The following is a 17,770-nucleotide window of genomic DNA, read 5'->3' as shown; positions in this document are numbered from 1 at the left end:
ATTATACATGTATGATAATATAAGGGAAGTAGAGGAAAGAGAAAACCAAGCGAAACACGGACGCCTTCTCCAGAATTTCAAATCTCGTTACGTAAGGTTCTGGGTTGGAGTCCCGAACAGGCATGACTTTCTTGTTCTTGCCCTTTTATCTGCTTCATTTCATCATAATTCATCGTTATGGTTTACCTGCAGGGGAAGAATAATGACAATAATTGCCAATACAAAGTCAATGACAAACAGAACAACTCGATTACGGAGGTGCCAAGAAGAAACGAGACTTGACAGTTTCTCCGTCTCTCGGTTTGTCGAATTGAAAATTGCTCTCCCGTTCTCGGTCTCGATTAGTTAAATATAGAAATCGAAAATGTATGTGAATGAATATACATGTATTTTATATATTCCGGTTTTGTAGGAGATTTCGTGAGAGATGAAGTAAGTACTCTTCCATCGTATTTATTTTTATAATTTTTATTCCCTGTTCGATGATCGCGACGATAAGGACGAGTGACCATTACATGAAATTGATGACGAAATAGTCAAACACCCCCGACAAGGGCGGTACTCAAACCCGGGAACTTTGGCGACGATATCGAATGTCAATCACTTAATGAGCTTGACCACCGAGCCTGCTTAATGTTGTTTCTGTCAGGTAATTCGTAATAACTATCATTTGCTTCATAATTTATCTTATTGTTGTGTTTAACCTGAATTCAAAGAATTAGTTGAAAGGCAAAAATGCAAGATTGAATGTCTCTGATGTTACTTCGTGCCGAATAATATGACGTGGTATTATGATATGAATTTATTAATCATATAATATGCCTATTCATTCCATTGATTGATCCCAATTGAGCACACAAAATATGCTATAATGTCCACTCCATGGAGGAGTGGTTAGCACAGCGCGCTACGATGCCATGGGTCCCTGGTTAGAATCTCGACTTGGGCGTGGGTGTCCTTGGTAAGTGTCCCTTCATCAATTTCATCACAGCATCACTCATCTTCATCGTCGCTATTTGCCAAAAGTGAAAGAATAGCAAATCTAAATAACAAACATCCAATCAAATCGAACATCTCTACCGATTTAATTCTATACGGTACCGAATTCCCACTTTATTACTGCATCTTAAGTCATTTTACAGCATCTCAATTGTTTTCCGATTCGAAAACATTTGGAATGTTGTTTTGTGCAGTTGATTGCGCATTGTTTCGTTGTTTGGATTGTTTAATTAACGTCGCATTAATTAGTTTTAGACCAATCGTGACGGGGGAAGCAAGAGCACAAAGGAAGCGAAAAAGACAAGGAAGAGACCACGGCTTTCTTTAAAGATAGCATCCCGTGAATACAACTCAAGTGACTGCAGAATATTATGAATAAAATTTATTTCGCTTTTTCCTTTTATTTCTATTTCAGTTATTTTACTTCGCTTTTCTTCTACCACTCGCGTTACTCGTGTCGGTGAGGAAGAATTATAAACTCGTGAAATGGACGATGGTACAAAAAAATATATGCCTCTCCCACGGTTCGAAACTGTCAGTACAAAATATTGTCTTATTTTTAAAATTTACGGGCAAATATGGTTTGTCACGTAGCAATTTTCGCTTATCTCTTTCTCAAGGGGTTCCATTGCCTCTCTGATGTCGTAGTGGTAACGTCTTCGCAATGTAATGAAAGGCTTCCGAATTCAATACCAAATAGAGAGGCATTTGGTTCGGATCCCATTTTAATCTGTAGGTCCAGTGCATGAACTGGACTTAAACAATTAACGTGTGGCATGTGGTCTGTGATGAGAACCATCATTTCAGCGAACCTTCTTGACAATGACTCTAATATCACTTGAAAGAATAGTATTTCCTTACGAGTAGCTTCGTCAAGAAACCAGTTCCTGAAATTTTCTTCTGGAGGCATCGTAGCACCCAGCTGTTTGTTGTGGCTGGGGCACGAGTCATGTGACTCATGCTATCAAAGCTCAATCCTTCCCGAGAACTCAGAATCACCAGGCAAACTTAAGCGAATATTTTGTTATTTGGGTTGCATAAACAACAGGCTTAAGACGTTACGAAATTCTACGTCCCGTGGCCCAGGTATTTTTTTCTAAGACTGTACACTCCTTGAGCACAGTCGCCATTTTTAAACTGAGCTGCTCATGCGTGCTTCTGCTATCTAGCGATTACTAAGTGAATATCACCAAGCTGGATTGTGCTGCCATCTAATGACACCTTTAGAAACTACTCACGCTCACTTCAATCTCATGCCGGGATTCGAACCCGGGACCCGTGCCGTCAACGGAGAACGGCGACATACAGATGCTGTTGGCAGTCCACACGTTATTGTTATATCGTCAGCAAAAGTAATACGTATTTAGAAGGAAAAAAAAGAAGCTAATTTGGCATTCAAATGCACCCAGCTTGTCATTTACCCTGTCCGAAAGTAATATATGGTGTTACATTACTCAACATAGCAACAAATGAAACGCGCGGGGGGGCCTGAAAATGTCGAGTACACCTGAACGCTTGTGTATCCTGAGCGAAACAGAATTTAACATGGATCGCACGTCATCCGTAATCACCGCTCACATATCCTACTCAACCTGTCTGGGTTGTCATACACGGCAGTATCCGTAACGGCATTTGTCACTCATGACGTTAAACATTTCAAAACAAGCTTTAGCAAATGTGTACAGAGCTTCGAGCGCTCTTTCAAAACCGCCTTCCGCAGTTCTCACTGATGATGTTTCTATATGTTTTCACCCGAGTCGCTTGTCAATATATGTACCCGTTCGGAGAGAAAGTTCCCCAACTAGGTATCCTAAATATTGGAAGTTGAATCAGCAGCGCTTTCACAAAAGAATCTGCACTTAGTTCCTAGTGTATGGGCTCATGTTGTCTCCTTGTTATCAAAGGGACCCGTGTTAGATTCTCGATGTGCAGGTCCAGTCCTGACTTGCATATGTGTACACAAAAATGAAACAAACATAGACGTGTTTGTGCCGTGGAGGTGTGTGTGTGTGTGTGTCAAGTAAGGTCACTTAAACCCACTGCAATATGGGCCCATCCCTTTCTTATGGGCCTCCCGATGCCGCAGTGGCAACGTCGTCGCTTTGTAATCAAGGGGTCCCGGTTTCGATACCCGGTGAAGGACATAGTGAATCGGATCCTACTTTAAACTGTAGGTCCAGTCCCGATTAGTCTTACTGTGCATAAAGTGGACTTTAAACACCAAATCAATCAATTTTCTTATGTTGCGCGGTATCTTCAATTCTCTCTCTCCGCTTGTCTTAAAACATTTTAAGATTGTTGACGTAAACATGACGTCACATGATATTCTACATATATATAAATGCAGGATATATGACAGATGCCCAGGCAACATCGAAATCCAACAGCACGAAGATTAGCTCGAATGCTCTAGAAGGAATTGTAAACCGATGTAAATTTTCGTTAATATCTCTTGTGGCACGGGCAGATAATTAAACATGATTGAAAGGGTTATAGCCAGATTGGTGTGCAAGCAGATTGTTTCTTAATATCAAATTTTAAAATATCTACATTAATGAATGAAAGCCAGTACTGTTTAGTTTATTAGTTGACTATACTTAAAAATTAATACTGATAAGTATTAGAGAGCGTTATAGAATGAAATAACGGCAATGAAATTTTTTGATTAGCTTAAAGGCTCTTTGTAATTTCCATTCGTTTGTAAAATTACACAGCAGGGCCATCTATACTCACATCAGGCAAACTTATAAATTCTTGATACAAGAAGGTAGACCGCAATTAAGTACCCTTCAAACTTCGTGCTGTGGATTTTGAAGGTAATCATTAAGAAAGTAATCCACGATACAGGGTGTCTATAAAGCCTGGAACCAGTGCGAGGACTGATGAATAGCAAAACGTATCCACATGTGTGCTACCAGTCTAAACACGCTTCTTCAAACGTATATCTCTTCAAGATATGAGCATCCAGAGAAGGTGTTGCGATGGTATTCTTGATCCAGAAACAGGATCTTCACAACAAACACTTCAGACTAACTCCTCCCCCCCCCCTGTCCCTGCAAATATCTTTGGGGTTGAGGTCAGGTGACCGTGGATACCATAGCAAATCTTAGAAAATAATACCGTCATTGGTTCAAAACTTGATGGGCCTACCCAAGGTGTAGAGCGGGGACTTGTGGGTAATAACCCCCTCCCTTGGCCCAGTATTCCTTGAAAAAAAACTTCAAAGGCAGAAAAAGATGGCAAAATTACGAATTACTACTTAAAGAAGTATACCTCCCCCCTTCCTTTCAAAAATCCTGGGAACGCCACTGGACATCCTGCTCAATTATTTTCCCGTAATTAACGCATGCGTCATACGCACATAAAATTAGTCCCTCAGTGCAGAAATGTTCACTGACAATGTAAACAGTTCAATAATTTCTTGGCTTCTTTCCGGGCACTCTCAGGTACAATGTAATATCGTAGTTAACTATACGATACTTTACAAAGGGGCCCTGCAATACGCATAAAATCCACAGATATTTATCGTGCAAACGTTAGCACGAGCGGACATCTTGCACTTCCTCGAAAAAGTAATTCTGCCCATCGGAGTGTCAGAAGCATAAGGTTTGCGAGTGTGCAAATGGCCGTCTTTTGCAACAACCTGTCAGCTTTATGACCACTTAACTGTATTGGGCGTTTGCATATTGGGCTGATGGCGGGATTAATTTGCTTAAAATGTCTGGAAGTGAGCTTGTTGGGCGTCCCCTTCCTGGTAGCCGAGGGACAAAGCAAGGAGGGCCGAGGGTTGCGCATAATGTCCTTCGTCTTTGAAGGGCTGAACGGGGAGATGGTACAGGAAAAGAACTAAGCGATGTTTTCCCAACGAGGAGCATATGGATTAATATTTCACGATGGCTCAACATTGTTTATGTGAAACTGTTAAAAAATTGCTTCCCAAGAAGGCAGAATGGTGGAGATCGGGGAAGGGGTGTTTTTTTGTACCTAATATTTATTTTCTGTTTCGGGGTGGTACGGAAGGCAGATTGTTGGGGAGAATCCACACCGAAGCGACGTGTCGCTTGGGAACGAGCCAATCAACAGGAACGTTTCGCACCCACCATAGCAGAATGACAGCCTGCACTAGGCTACGTGTCGCCTGTCGCTTCGGTGTGAATTCTCCATACGATACGATATATTTTTTCCGTATCGTGATAACGGCGATATATATATCTCTCCACGATATACTCGTATATCGCCAAATATCAGGACGATATATCGCCAACACGATATATGTCGCCAAATATCGTGACGATATATTGCCAGCACGATATATATCGCCAAAATGTGACGATATATCACCAACACGATATATATCGCCAAATATCGTGATGATATATCGCCAACACGATATATATCGCCAAATATCGTGACGATATAACGCCGACACGATATATATCGCCAAATATCCTGATGATATAACGCCAACACGATATATATCGCCAAATATCGTGGCGATATAACGCAGACACGATATATATCGCCAAATATCGTGGCGATATTACGCCAACACGATATATATCGCCAAATATCGTGGCGATATTACGCAGACACGATATATATCGCCAAATATCGTGGCGATATATCACCAACACGATATATATCGCCAAATATCGTGACGATATATCGCCGACACGATATATATCGCCAAAATATCGTGATGATATATCATGTGGTTGATATCGCCTTGACGATATCTTTCAATATCGCGATATATCGTCTGGACGATATATCGCCCAACACTTGTCTCTTCTTTATCTCCGTCTCTTACTTTTCTCCTCGTCAGCTTCTTTCTCTCTCTCTCTCTCTCTCTCTCTTTCTCTCTCTCTCTCTTTCTCTCTCTCTGTCTGTTTTCCTTCCCCTTCTCTCATTCTCTCTGTATGTATATATACTTTCCCCCTCTCTCTTTGTATCCCATTCTCTCTATACATTTGTCTCATTCCCTCATCTTCTCTCATTCATTCTGCATGCCCATCTCTCTCTCTCTTTCATCTTCTCTCCCTCCCTCCCCCCACCATCTCTCTCTGTGTTTGCCTCATTAAAGGAAAAGCTAAATTGGGTAAGTACGTTTAAGTTCATTTTAAGCTAGAATTTCTGTTGCAAAGTCAAACGCAAAGATAACTTAAATACAGTTACGAAATTTAACTTTCCCTACAATTTCAACTCCTCGCAGAACTGCGACATTCTTATAATACAGGTTACAGCAAGCAAGCGATTACGACTTATAAGGACTTACTATTTGAATTACAGCGTGTTACACCTCACTTTCCGAACAACTTTTACCTCGAAACTACCGCGTTCATCTCGTAAAATGGCGGGGAAAAAAGCTTGATAAATAATTTGCATTTAAAAAAAAAAACTCCGGGAAAGTCAGCTAAAGAAGACTTCGTTGATTCCCCTACCTACGGGACGGCCCGCGTCGAAAAAAGCAAACAGGAACGACGTATACAGGAGTTGGTAGCCATGGCAACGGGAAACAGGTAAATATAACAGCCAGTGTTTACAAGTTGCACTCCTACCCGAACTGGATCATATCAAACCCTTTGGTGGGAGCGTCTGCATTTCTGGGACCCCGTGGGGAGCGATACTTCTCCCATCTGTTGGCTATTATCGGAAACCCTCCGGAGCTCCAGTTCTTGCCGCCAACACCAGAGTTCGGATTACAGAGGCCTTTTCCCGCAGCTAACACGAACAAAGTGAGCGTCCTGGTAATTAATACACAAGGTACTTCAATTGCACGGCGTCCGTGGCTCTTAAAAAGTGTTGGTCGTCAGGTTTTCTGTCTTTTCAATTCGCTCGCACCCATGAGAAACATGTCTCGTATGCGAGAAGTCATTATGCACAGTGCACAGACAGGCTAATCGGGACTGGGCCTACAGTTTAGGGTAAGATCAGAACCACTGTGCCAGGTGCCTCCACCGGTATCGAACCCGGGACCACTTGCTTCTCTGTCTAGAAGGGCAAATCTTGATATCAAGTTTAGAAATACGTGTTGTATGCAATACATAAAACTTTCCACCTCACAATCTACACGGTGTGAGCGAGGCAACCAACTTTTCTTAATATAGCTCCCTGTGTTTGACCATGGGCGCACGCATACTTCTTTCCAGGGTGGGGGAGGGGGGGGCAGACAACACTTTTCCTCACTTTATCCATTACCTTTTTTTTATTTCTTTATCTCTTTCTGCCTTCTCTCACTCTCTCTTTCTTGTTCGTGCGTGTGTGTGTGTGTGTGCGTGCGTGTGTGTGTTTGTAGTATGCAGACACTTCTATAAACGATTACTCGTAGTATTAGTATACGTATTTATTGTTGCTTGCAAGTGGAATGAGGGGACTCCCCACTCTGGTTTCTACAACCCCCTCCTCCCGTAGCTAAGTTTTGACTCTTGGAGTAAATTATAATTTATGTAATATATCGTGATCCTTCAGGAGTAATTACTGGAATCCCCCCCCCCCATCGTTTTGCGAAAATTTTCAAATACCGAGCTGTTTTTTTTTTGTTTGAACATTTCTCATGTAGCTATTTGGCTGCATAAGAAGGGGCTAACACTATTTTCCTGTGGGTTCTAGTCCACCCTCTGGAGACGCCCCTGTCTTACAGCTCGCAGCAGATTCTTCGAGTGATATGCATTCAGTTTTTGTGGCATTGGAAACATATATAAAAAAAGTAAAAGTAAAGTGTTCCCCTGTGCTTAGCACCACGCCATGAAGGCGTATAGGGGGTGTGGGGGTAACGCCCCACACTTTCTTGATCCGGTCGTGAGTGGGGGTGATGTGATCAGCATCACGCCCCTGACCGCCTTTACCCCCCAGGGTTTCCCCCAGGTACCCATGTTATTCGACGCTGGGTAGGCGCCGGGGCCGCTTCCACCGTTAGAAAAGTTCCCGGATTTGAACCGGCCGGGGATCGAACCCGGGACCTTTAGCATGGTAGTCAGACGCGTTACCGACTGAGCCACCGCGGCATTCGAAATATCAAAAGAAGATTCCCTTGAAAGCTCTAGAAGGTATTCTTAAATGATCTAATTTAGAATATCACCGTGGTCCTTCTGAACTAGATAATTTTTTTAGTAAAGGTTGAATTAGTACCAGTGATGTGCAGTAGACTATACGTTTACGTCTACATGCGTTTTCTACACGTAATCTACGCGTAGATTACATTGGGTTGTAGTTTACATAGACTACGTAGACAATCTTAAGTGCATTAAAATAATTTTCAAGGGTTTCATGAAGGGAAGGTGACATTTTCAACTATATTGGTAAAGGTAAAGTGCTCCCCTGTGCTTAGCACCACGCCATGAAGACGTATAGGGGGTGTGGGAGTAACGCCCCACACTTTCTTGATCCGGTCGTGAGTGGGGGTGATGTGATCAGCATCACGCCCCTGACCGCCTTTACCCCCCAGGGTTTCCCCCAGGTACCCATGTTTTTCGACGCTGGGTGGGCGCCGGGGCCGCTTCCATCGTTAGAAAAGTTCCCGGATTTGAACCGGCCGGGGATCGAACCCGGGACCCTTAGCATGGTAGTCAGACGCGTTACCGACTAAGCCACCGCGACCAATCCAACTATATTGGTTCCTAACGAAATGAAAAGAATCCTATTTATAACAAAATTTCTCTTCTCTTCTATTATGAACTATGGAAGAAGATAAATAGTATGCAAAAAACAACAACAGATGGCAGTCGTGAGGCAAGAGTGGTCTTTTTCCCATAAATCACTAGAATATTTCCTATATTAGATTTCTTCCTAGGTAAGAAACTGTTCGAATTTGGAAGAAAGAGTATGAAAAGTTCTCCTCACACATCAGCAACTGATACGCAGTATAGATATTTTTTAATTCTACGGCGCTCTTTGCTAAGTTATCACCTTTCGCCATGTTGTTTACATAGATTACGTAATCTACGTGTATAAAATAGTCTACGTTTAGAATGTAGACTATCGTCGTTTACGCGTAGACGCACATCACTGATTAGTACCAACTATCGGCGGAATATGGGAGTGAAAGATTTTCGAAACTGGAAGAGTGGAGTAAAAGGTGGGTCTCGCTTATCGTAGAAGACTCCATTAACCTTCGTGTTCTGACGTCAGCTCGGAATGCTTTCATTGTCAGGCTAAATATCTTCCTTGTTAGGTTAGGCTTTGTTAGGTTGAGTTAGTTCTCTTAGCATAAATAATGCATTTACAGTGTATTTATGCTAAGAGAACTGAAACTAACTTAACAACAAAGGTAATCCACGCTGACGCCAGGACACGAAGATTGCTAGAGTCTTGTGCGATAAGTGAAGCCCCAGAAAAAGTCAACATTTATAGTGGAACCACAAGCAAAAGATCCTGCGCAGACATGCTTTCTTATGGCACGAGTTGAACGGAAGAAAGGAAAGTTGCGCAGAGACTTTTCGTCGAAGGTTCTTTTCCTTGTGGTCGCTATAATAGTATACTCCATCTTATCCGAACAGCATTCGCAGTGCTCCTAGCGGCCGAAGCGGTAAACACCAGTATACAATCTTGGTGCCTGTTCGATTCGATATGCGAATAGAGAACTGAAATAAGTCTCATGCTTTAAGAGATTTATAGGAACTTAAAAAACGGGTATGATCAAGCACACTCAATTTCTACCTGCACAACTTCAATTATTCATTTATGCATGCCTACAACTAACCTTTGTTATTACAGCGAGTACTTGCTCGCTCATCTGTCGCTGAAAGTTTAGCTCGCAGACAAGGTGTTGCCTCCACACACATGTAGGAACGTCTTGCATGCCAAGTTAACACGTCAACTTGTTTCGTGGTTCATCCTTCACAGCAGTGAATTCGTGATTAGGGCGTCTTTAAACTTCACAAGTATTTAATCTTTGCCTCTGAATAAATCAGTACCCTTATTCATTATTGATTAATTTTCTTTATCTTTTATTTATTACCCGCCTTTGGCAAAATGAAATTGTAAAATATGCACTCCTCATAGGATTGACAATGAATAAGATACGATTTACCTTGTGAATATAGTGTCAATTCATAGTGTATGTTATACCCATCTCCGGACGAATTTTTAGACTGCGAGTGTTTCCAGCCTAAGCTGAATTTCACTAAAATCATTTTTCTTCATGTCACTCACCAGATGTTTTGCATGAAATCTGTTGAACGCGTATGCCATAATATCAATCTTCAAACTACGAATTAAGCTCCAAATATTTAACATATTTCTTTGCGTTGCTTGAAACTCTAAACCGTGCTCATAATAAATTTATAAGCTCTTCTCTGCGGTATTGTGAAATAAGTTAAATGATTCTAAAATAGATCTGGTGCTATCTGTTAGGGCTCAGGTTATTTATTAGCGGTCAAAATTAGCTTTGCGCCATTTTTGAAACACCCTATACCTTGCACCAAAACAATATGACTTCTCCAGGTCCTACAATTCCTGTTTGCTTTTTTTCTGGTTTCCTCTCAGTATTGCAGTACTTTATTTGCATTATTTCTCTAAGATTTTTAATACATAATCAAAGAACGTGAGATGGAGAGAGAGCAAAATCAGTGATGTGCGTCTACGCGTAAACAACGATAGTCTACAATCTACACGTAGATTACGTAATCTATGTAAACAACGTGGCGAAAGGTGATATCTTAGCAAAGGGCGCCGTGGAAGTAAAACAAAATTATACCACGTATCAGTTGCTGATGTGTGAGGAGAACTTTTCATACTTTTTCTTCCAAATTGGAACAATTTCTCACCTAGGAAGGAACCTAACACAGGAAATATTCTAGTGTTTTATGGGGAAAAGATCACTCTTGCCTCACGACTGCCATCTGTTGTTGTTTTTGCATACTATTTATCTTCCTCCACAGTTGATAATAGAAGAGAAGATAAATTTTGTTTTAAATAGGATTCTTTTAATTTCGTTAGGAACCAGTATAGTCGAAAATTTCACTTTCCTTTCATGAAACCCTTGAAAATTAATTTTAATGTACTTTAGATTGTCTACGTAGTCTATGTAAAATACAACCCAATGTAATCTACACGTAGATTACGTGTAGACAACGCATGTAGACGTAAACTTATAGTCTACGGCACATCACTGAGCAAAATACAAATGATTTATCTTGCACGATTCATTATTAATCTTCACCACATGAATCTACCATGATACGTTGCAAAAGAAGGCGTCATATTTATAACTCTTACGTCAGGTTACGTGAAGTTGTCGTAATTATTTTTGTGCTTGCATTCCAGTGTTATTTCTCTTTTATTTTGCGGGGCTTGCAGATAAAGAACCTCCCAGCGCCATCTATATCCGTATCTGACAGGGATGCTAATAATGTATTAAAATACAGAAATAAATGAGTGTAAAATATAGGAACCAGTTACGTTATCATATTCTGCCATTTAATACAGAATAAGAAATGAAATGGTTCCACCGTTTTCAAAATTCCGAAAATGAGATTTTTATGTGGGAAGTCACCAAAATTTCCCCAAAACTTTCGAAGATTTTTCTTAATTAACAAACATAACCCGTGGCGCTACACCCTAGAAGAGCCTCTTGGCCTCTCTCCCGACTGCCAGTCTCCCTCCAACAATCTAGAGGTGTGGAGATCTTCAACCGGTAATGGGGTGACGTGCGGTCGGCACGCCGAACACTCAGCCGTTTTAGGAGATTAAGGTGCGCGAAAAATAACAAAATATAATAACTATACATTTCGGTACACCAAATACACGATAGAAAAAAATGATTAACTAACTAACTCTCTAGCCTTCTTATACCCGAAGGTTCATGACTACAGCACCACAGGCCTTCCATCTGTCCCTATCTTGAGCAAGATCTATATACTCTTTTCCATCCCTACCGATTTCCTTTAGGTCCATCTCAACGTTGTCCCTCCATCTTCGTCTTTGCCTTCCTACAGGTCTCTTACCATCAGGTTTCCCAACAAGAATCCTGTGAACTCCTCTTTCGCAGGGACGTCGTTAAGGGGGGGCACGCGGGGGCACTGGCCCCGGCAAACGTCCACGTGGCCCCGGGAAATTGTTCTGTATTTGCTGGAAATTTTACTTTGATGACAAATATTGCAAAATAATTCTTCAGTAAATTTTGCTTGCAGTTTGAAACACTTCTTCAATTTTCAGTAGCACAAACCCAAGCAAGGCATTTCTTTCTTATTTCCCTGTTTCTTGCTTGTTGCTACGGGTGGCAAGAACTTTCTGGGTTAATTATTTTATGGTTCAGAAAAGATATCCCCATGCGTTTCAAATTCCAAGAACAGAATTCTATTGCTTATCCCTTTTTCGGCGCGGGAATGAATGACATAACGGTTCTTCTCACATGCACTCAACCCTACTGCTAATGACCTGCCCTGCAAAGGAGGGGAAATGCCACTTTCTGAAAAATCGGAGAAACATCGAAGCTGTCGATTCATCTGTTGATTTGGTGGACAATTGCTATCTGTCAGATAGTTTGAAGTATGATTTGTGGTCCGAGCGGTGGTAAACTTCTGTAAACGTGAGAAGATAGAATCGCGAAGTGTTTGCGATCTCGTTTTCCTACATCGCGAGTGAAATGTCGAATGAGAAGCTGCCAGATTGTCTTCCTCTGGAAACAATGGATCAGGATCGACCAAATATCCAACATATTGGCATTCTAAAAGAGAGTCTGACTACCACACAAGATCCTGGGTTCGATTCCCAGGGTGGTTGATCTCATGTGTAATGAAGAATAAACCACGTTTCAATTAAGGAAGAAAACTAGATATGTAGCAAATGTTTTTACAGCCGTCTGCATGCTCTATAAGTATTATGTTACAAAATTTGGATATCTTTCTGACTTTCTGTGATTTTTCTTAATTTAGCTTCCACCTGCAAATGCGGAAGCTGCTGCTGCTTAGGTGGCTAGGTTGGCTAAACATACAAATATAATTAATCCCTAGTCATATAGCGAATATTACTTATAATATAATCATGAGTTATGGAGAAGCTAATAACTTATTAAGCATTTTCTGTTTCTATTTGTTGTGCAGTGGTTAACAAGGTGCATTACGATGCCAGGGGTCCTGGGTTCGAATCCCGGACTGGGCGTGTGTGTTCTTTATGATGGTCCTCTCATCAATTTCACATCACTCATTGTCAACTTCTAATCTTCACGATTAGCCAAAAAGTGTCAGAAAAGAGAACCCGGGACCCCTTGATTACAAGGCGGCGACGATACCACTGCGTCATCGAGGAGGGCGAGCAAAACTTACAATTAGTCAGTAAAATTAATATTGAGGGACAAGGCCTGCGAAGAGTTCCTTCATTCGGTTGCGCGTGGTCATCACATCGAGTCCCAATGTTTCGAGAGCAGAATTTGCTTCCATATCGCTTTCAAGTATACTTCCCAAATTGTCCTCACGATGTTGGAGCAGCACAGAAATTTTGGAACTTATTACCCAGGGAAGGGATTCGGGGCTGCAGTTCTTTCCCGAAATCCTACAAATATCTGATTTGAATAATGTGTAGTAGTAATTAAATTTACTTCATTAACAGGATTAAACATCTTGTATATGGTTAGTTGCAATATACCAAGAAATTCATCTTCAGCGCATTTACTCCTCTCCCCCAACTTTTTCGCCTTTAGATGGTGGCTGCCGATAAGGGATAAGTCCCTTCCGAAATCAAATTCTGGCTACCGTCCTGACCACCAGGGATCGAAACTTGAACCTTTCAATTGATTGATTAATTGATCTGGTGTTCTAAGTCCACTTTATGCACAGTAAGGCTAATCGGGAGTGGACGTACAGTTTAAAGTGAGATCCGAACTAGTATGTGCCTCCATCGGGAATCGGACCCGGGACCCCTTGTTGAACCTGCCGAACCAAAGACGAGAGCGTAATCATTTGAGCGTGTGGGAACTTAGTTTTATCCAGTGCCATCATATATTCAGTTATCCACACACAAATAAGATTAATTTTAAGAAATTAGACGTGTGCATAAAATTTCTTATCGTCACCATTCTCCAAGTGATCAATCAGATGCCATAGAAGACTCGGGCCCGCCCTATAGAATCGTGTTTAACGCGGTCGTCTTGAACTAAGAGATACCGGATTCGATTCCGGTATAAACTGTATACATGAGATGCCTAGCTTGAACTCACTACGCACACATTTCACATTTGCACTGTTGTCAATACTTGCAAACCTGGTTCCAGCACTTTATATCTAAAACCACGAAAAAGGGTTTTATCTACTTCTCAGTTTTCTTCCAGCAAATTTACAAATCTAAAGACTAACAACATTGTTCTTGGTGTATCAGCCATTAAGCTAATGAGTTCATTCTGCATTTAGTTTCCCGAATAATGGTTGTGGATTTCGCAAGAGTATATCCGTAGACTGTTGGGGGCTACAGAAGAAAATGATGTTCCTTTCCAATTTATTGATTGATTGAGTTGGTATTTTAAGTCCACAAGGCTAATCGGGACTGGTTACAAGGCGACGATGCTACCATGCGCCACCGAGGAGGCCCTTGCTCCTTTTCTTTAAAGACTATATATATATATATATATATATATATATATATATATATATATATATACACATACATACATACATAATGTATGTATACAGTATAGGCCTATATGGTGTATAAATAGTTTGTTAATTTATAGTAGTTTGATAGAAAAATCTTACGTTTGGGCCCCCCCAAACTGATCAACCTAGCTACGTCCCTGCTCTTTCGTGTCCCATTCGTGCCACATGGCCTGCCCACCTAAGTCTTCTTGATTTAATCATTCTAATAATATCTGGACATGAATACAAATTATGTAGTTCTAAATTATGTAACCTTCTCCACTCACCTGTCTCCTCATCCCTTTCAGGTCCAAAGATTTTCCTAAGGATCTCATTTTCAAATACTCTCAATTTATGTTCCTCTTTTAATGTAAGGGACCAAGTTTCACACCCATATAATACTACAGGCAAAATTACGGTTTTGTATTTTTTAACTTTTAGTTTCTTAGACATTATACGAGAAGACAAAAGTTTATGAAGAGGGAAGTAACATGTGAAAAAGAATATTTGCTGGTATTCACTCATCTGGTGGATCCAGTAGAAAAGTCTCTCCAAAGAAAATAATAATATTAAACTTGCAATAGTTATTATATTATTATTATTTCTACTATTCATGTCCTGAGACTCCCTACACAAATTTCTGGCGATGTCATTGTTTGGCAGTGGGTGGGGGTAGGGGATGTAAGATGTGACTTTCGCCGAAGTGTTAACCTCAATTCCACGTAGTACAGCTGACCGCTCAAGAGAAGATCCCCGACGGAAGTGAAGTTCTGTAGCGACAGCCGACTCCACTCATGGGGTGGGGGGAGTTCACCTTACTAGTAGTCAGAAAACTACATTGTGAACTGACTCACTGCGATGCAAGTCGTCGCCGTATATTTTCTGTGAAATAGAGGCTAAATAATGTACAGAATAAGCAATACAAAAAATACCGGGTGTCCGAATTGAAACGCCCTAATTTCAAATACTTATATTAAACATAATATACAGGCAAGAACAGTGTGGTAGGTGGTATATGGTAGCATAGCTGTGGAAATTTTAAATAGGTAATGAATAGTAAGGATTTGTTTATCTTGTATCGTTCCAGGGGGTGAAAAGTGAAAATGACAACCAATGCTGAAAAAGCGCAAATTGTGTGGTGGTACGCAGAATTGGGATCCATTATTGCAAGAAATCCGTTCGTACACAAAATTTAGGAGAGCAATCTCACGTGACGCCGTACGAACGTATTTCTTGGGACTTCGTGCAAATGCATCTGCAATGCGCTGAACGTTTTCCTCTGATGTTGGTGATCGGCCACCACCATGACTCTTAGCGACAGATCCTGTCTCTAGAAACGCTGCTTCCCACGCCTTTATTCTCTTGTCTCTGCGATACTCTGCACGAAACCGTCGTTGAACTGCAATAATGGATCCCAATTCTGAGTACCACCACACAATTTGCGATTTTTCAGCATTGGTTGTCATTTTCACTATTCACCCCCTGGAACGATACAAATAAATGAATCCTTAGTATTCATGACCTATTTAAAATTTCCACAGCTATGCTACCATATACTACCTACCACACTGTTCTTGCCTTTAATATAAGTATTTGAAATTAGGGCGTTTCAATTTCGGACACTGAAAACAGCAGCAACCTGTTGCCGGAGAGACAAGCTCTGTGCGTTTAACACAAACGACCTCCCATGCACTTCCAAAGGGTCACTGACCACAGCAGAAGACTCCCAGCTGCCCCTAAAATGTCGAAGTGGACCGGTCCTTCCCTTATCCCTGCACCCCGTCTGCCCTCGTTTGGGGATCTTCTCCTGGGCTGCTGACTGCTGTACATCACAGTAAACTGCATTTCTGCTAACGAGGCTCTGGCATCTCGACAAACAGACAGCCATTACTCCTCTGTAGGGTTGTGTGTTGTCCTGTGTTGTGTCCTTGTATGTTTTGAGTGCCAGGGTTGTTAAAGGTACAGGAATTGCAAATAAATTCAAATCCCGTCCGGAGGAGAAAATCAGCAAGTGTAAATGTGCTAGGCCGTAAAGAAACTTTTTATGTATAAAGTATTGCGATACGGTCCAGGGACCTTTTTTCCGGATCAATTTAAATTCGGTCCAGGAACCTTTTTCAATAAAACAATACGCAACTTGGACCGAATTTAAATTGTGCTAGGATAGAGGTTCCTGTCCTGCAGAGAACAAAATACAACAACCCTGCTCAGTGCCACATAACAGCCTCAGCTTTTAACCTAGGTAAAGAGTTTAGTCCTCAAGAGATGGTGTGTTGTTTTTTAGTTGCGGTAAGGGACTTGTCCCCATACAATGAGACGGGTTTAAATAGGCCAAGTGCTGCTGCACCCAAAAGTTTCATTTCAACCAATCCACGTACGTATAGGTCAGCATCTTAGCAGCTTCAGAACATCCATCAACTGAACACAACGTGAAAACAAGAGTTGCCTGCTAAAAACATTGCCTCCGTACTATCATCTACACAGCTTCATTCAATCTCGAAATGGAAAGCTCTTTCGTGCCATTTGTATCCGGTGACATATCCACAACATCTAAGAAATTGCTTCCCCATCTTGGTGTTTGCAGCCGGAGACGAGACATGCCAGCGAGGGTGTGCGTGCGCGCGAATTCAGGTCTTCTGGCGAATCCAAATATACAGCATCTCCTGAGGCTCGAAAAGGTCCCACATGGATAGGACGTGGGGGGAGGAAACAAGACAAGCGAGGCAATAATCTTCCTGTTTCTTCCCCGGCGTTCCATAGCGAACAAAGGCAACCACAATACTCCTCTGTTAATAATTAATGGTCTCATTTCTCAAACCCACCCTTTCAGTTCGGCCGATTTGAGGAGCTCTGCCGAGGAAGGGGGAGGGGGAGGAGGGGAAGCGATGTTCCTACTTCCCGATGCAACATTCGCCATTACCATTAATTAATTCTGTGTGTACAGTCCGCCACAATATTCTGTGTGGCAGGCTGCCATAACTGATTTCATTTGTCATCTTCGCTGACTGGGTCGTATTTCATCCGCCTCGTTTCTTTCAGGCCTGTCCCGTTATTGCTCTGCTCCTTCTACGTCATCATTCGCTTTGGATGCAGACAACGGAAGATTCTTTGTGTAGCTCCTGCTTCAAATAAAGATGTATTGATGTGGTGGCATCCGTTGCTTAGGAGATCGGGCGAGTACAATGGGAGAGACTAACTCCGTTCCA

The sequence above is a fragment of the Lepisma saccharinum genome, chromosome 25 (genome assembly GCF_977018435.1).
Source record: "Lepisma saccharinum chromosome 25, izLepSacc3.1, whole genome shotgun sequence".
In the NCBI taxonomy this organism is placed as follows: Eukaryota; Metazoa; Arthropoda; class Insecta; order Zygentoma; family Lepismatidae; genus Lepisma; species Lepisma saccharinum.
Note: the sequence above shows the minus strand (reverse complement) of the source record.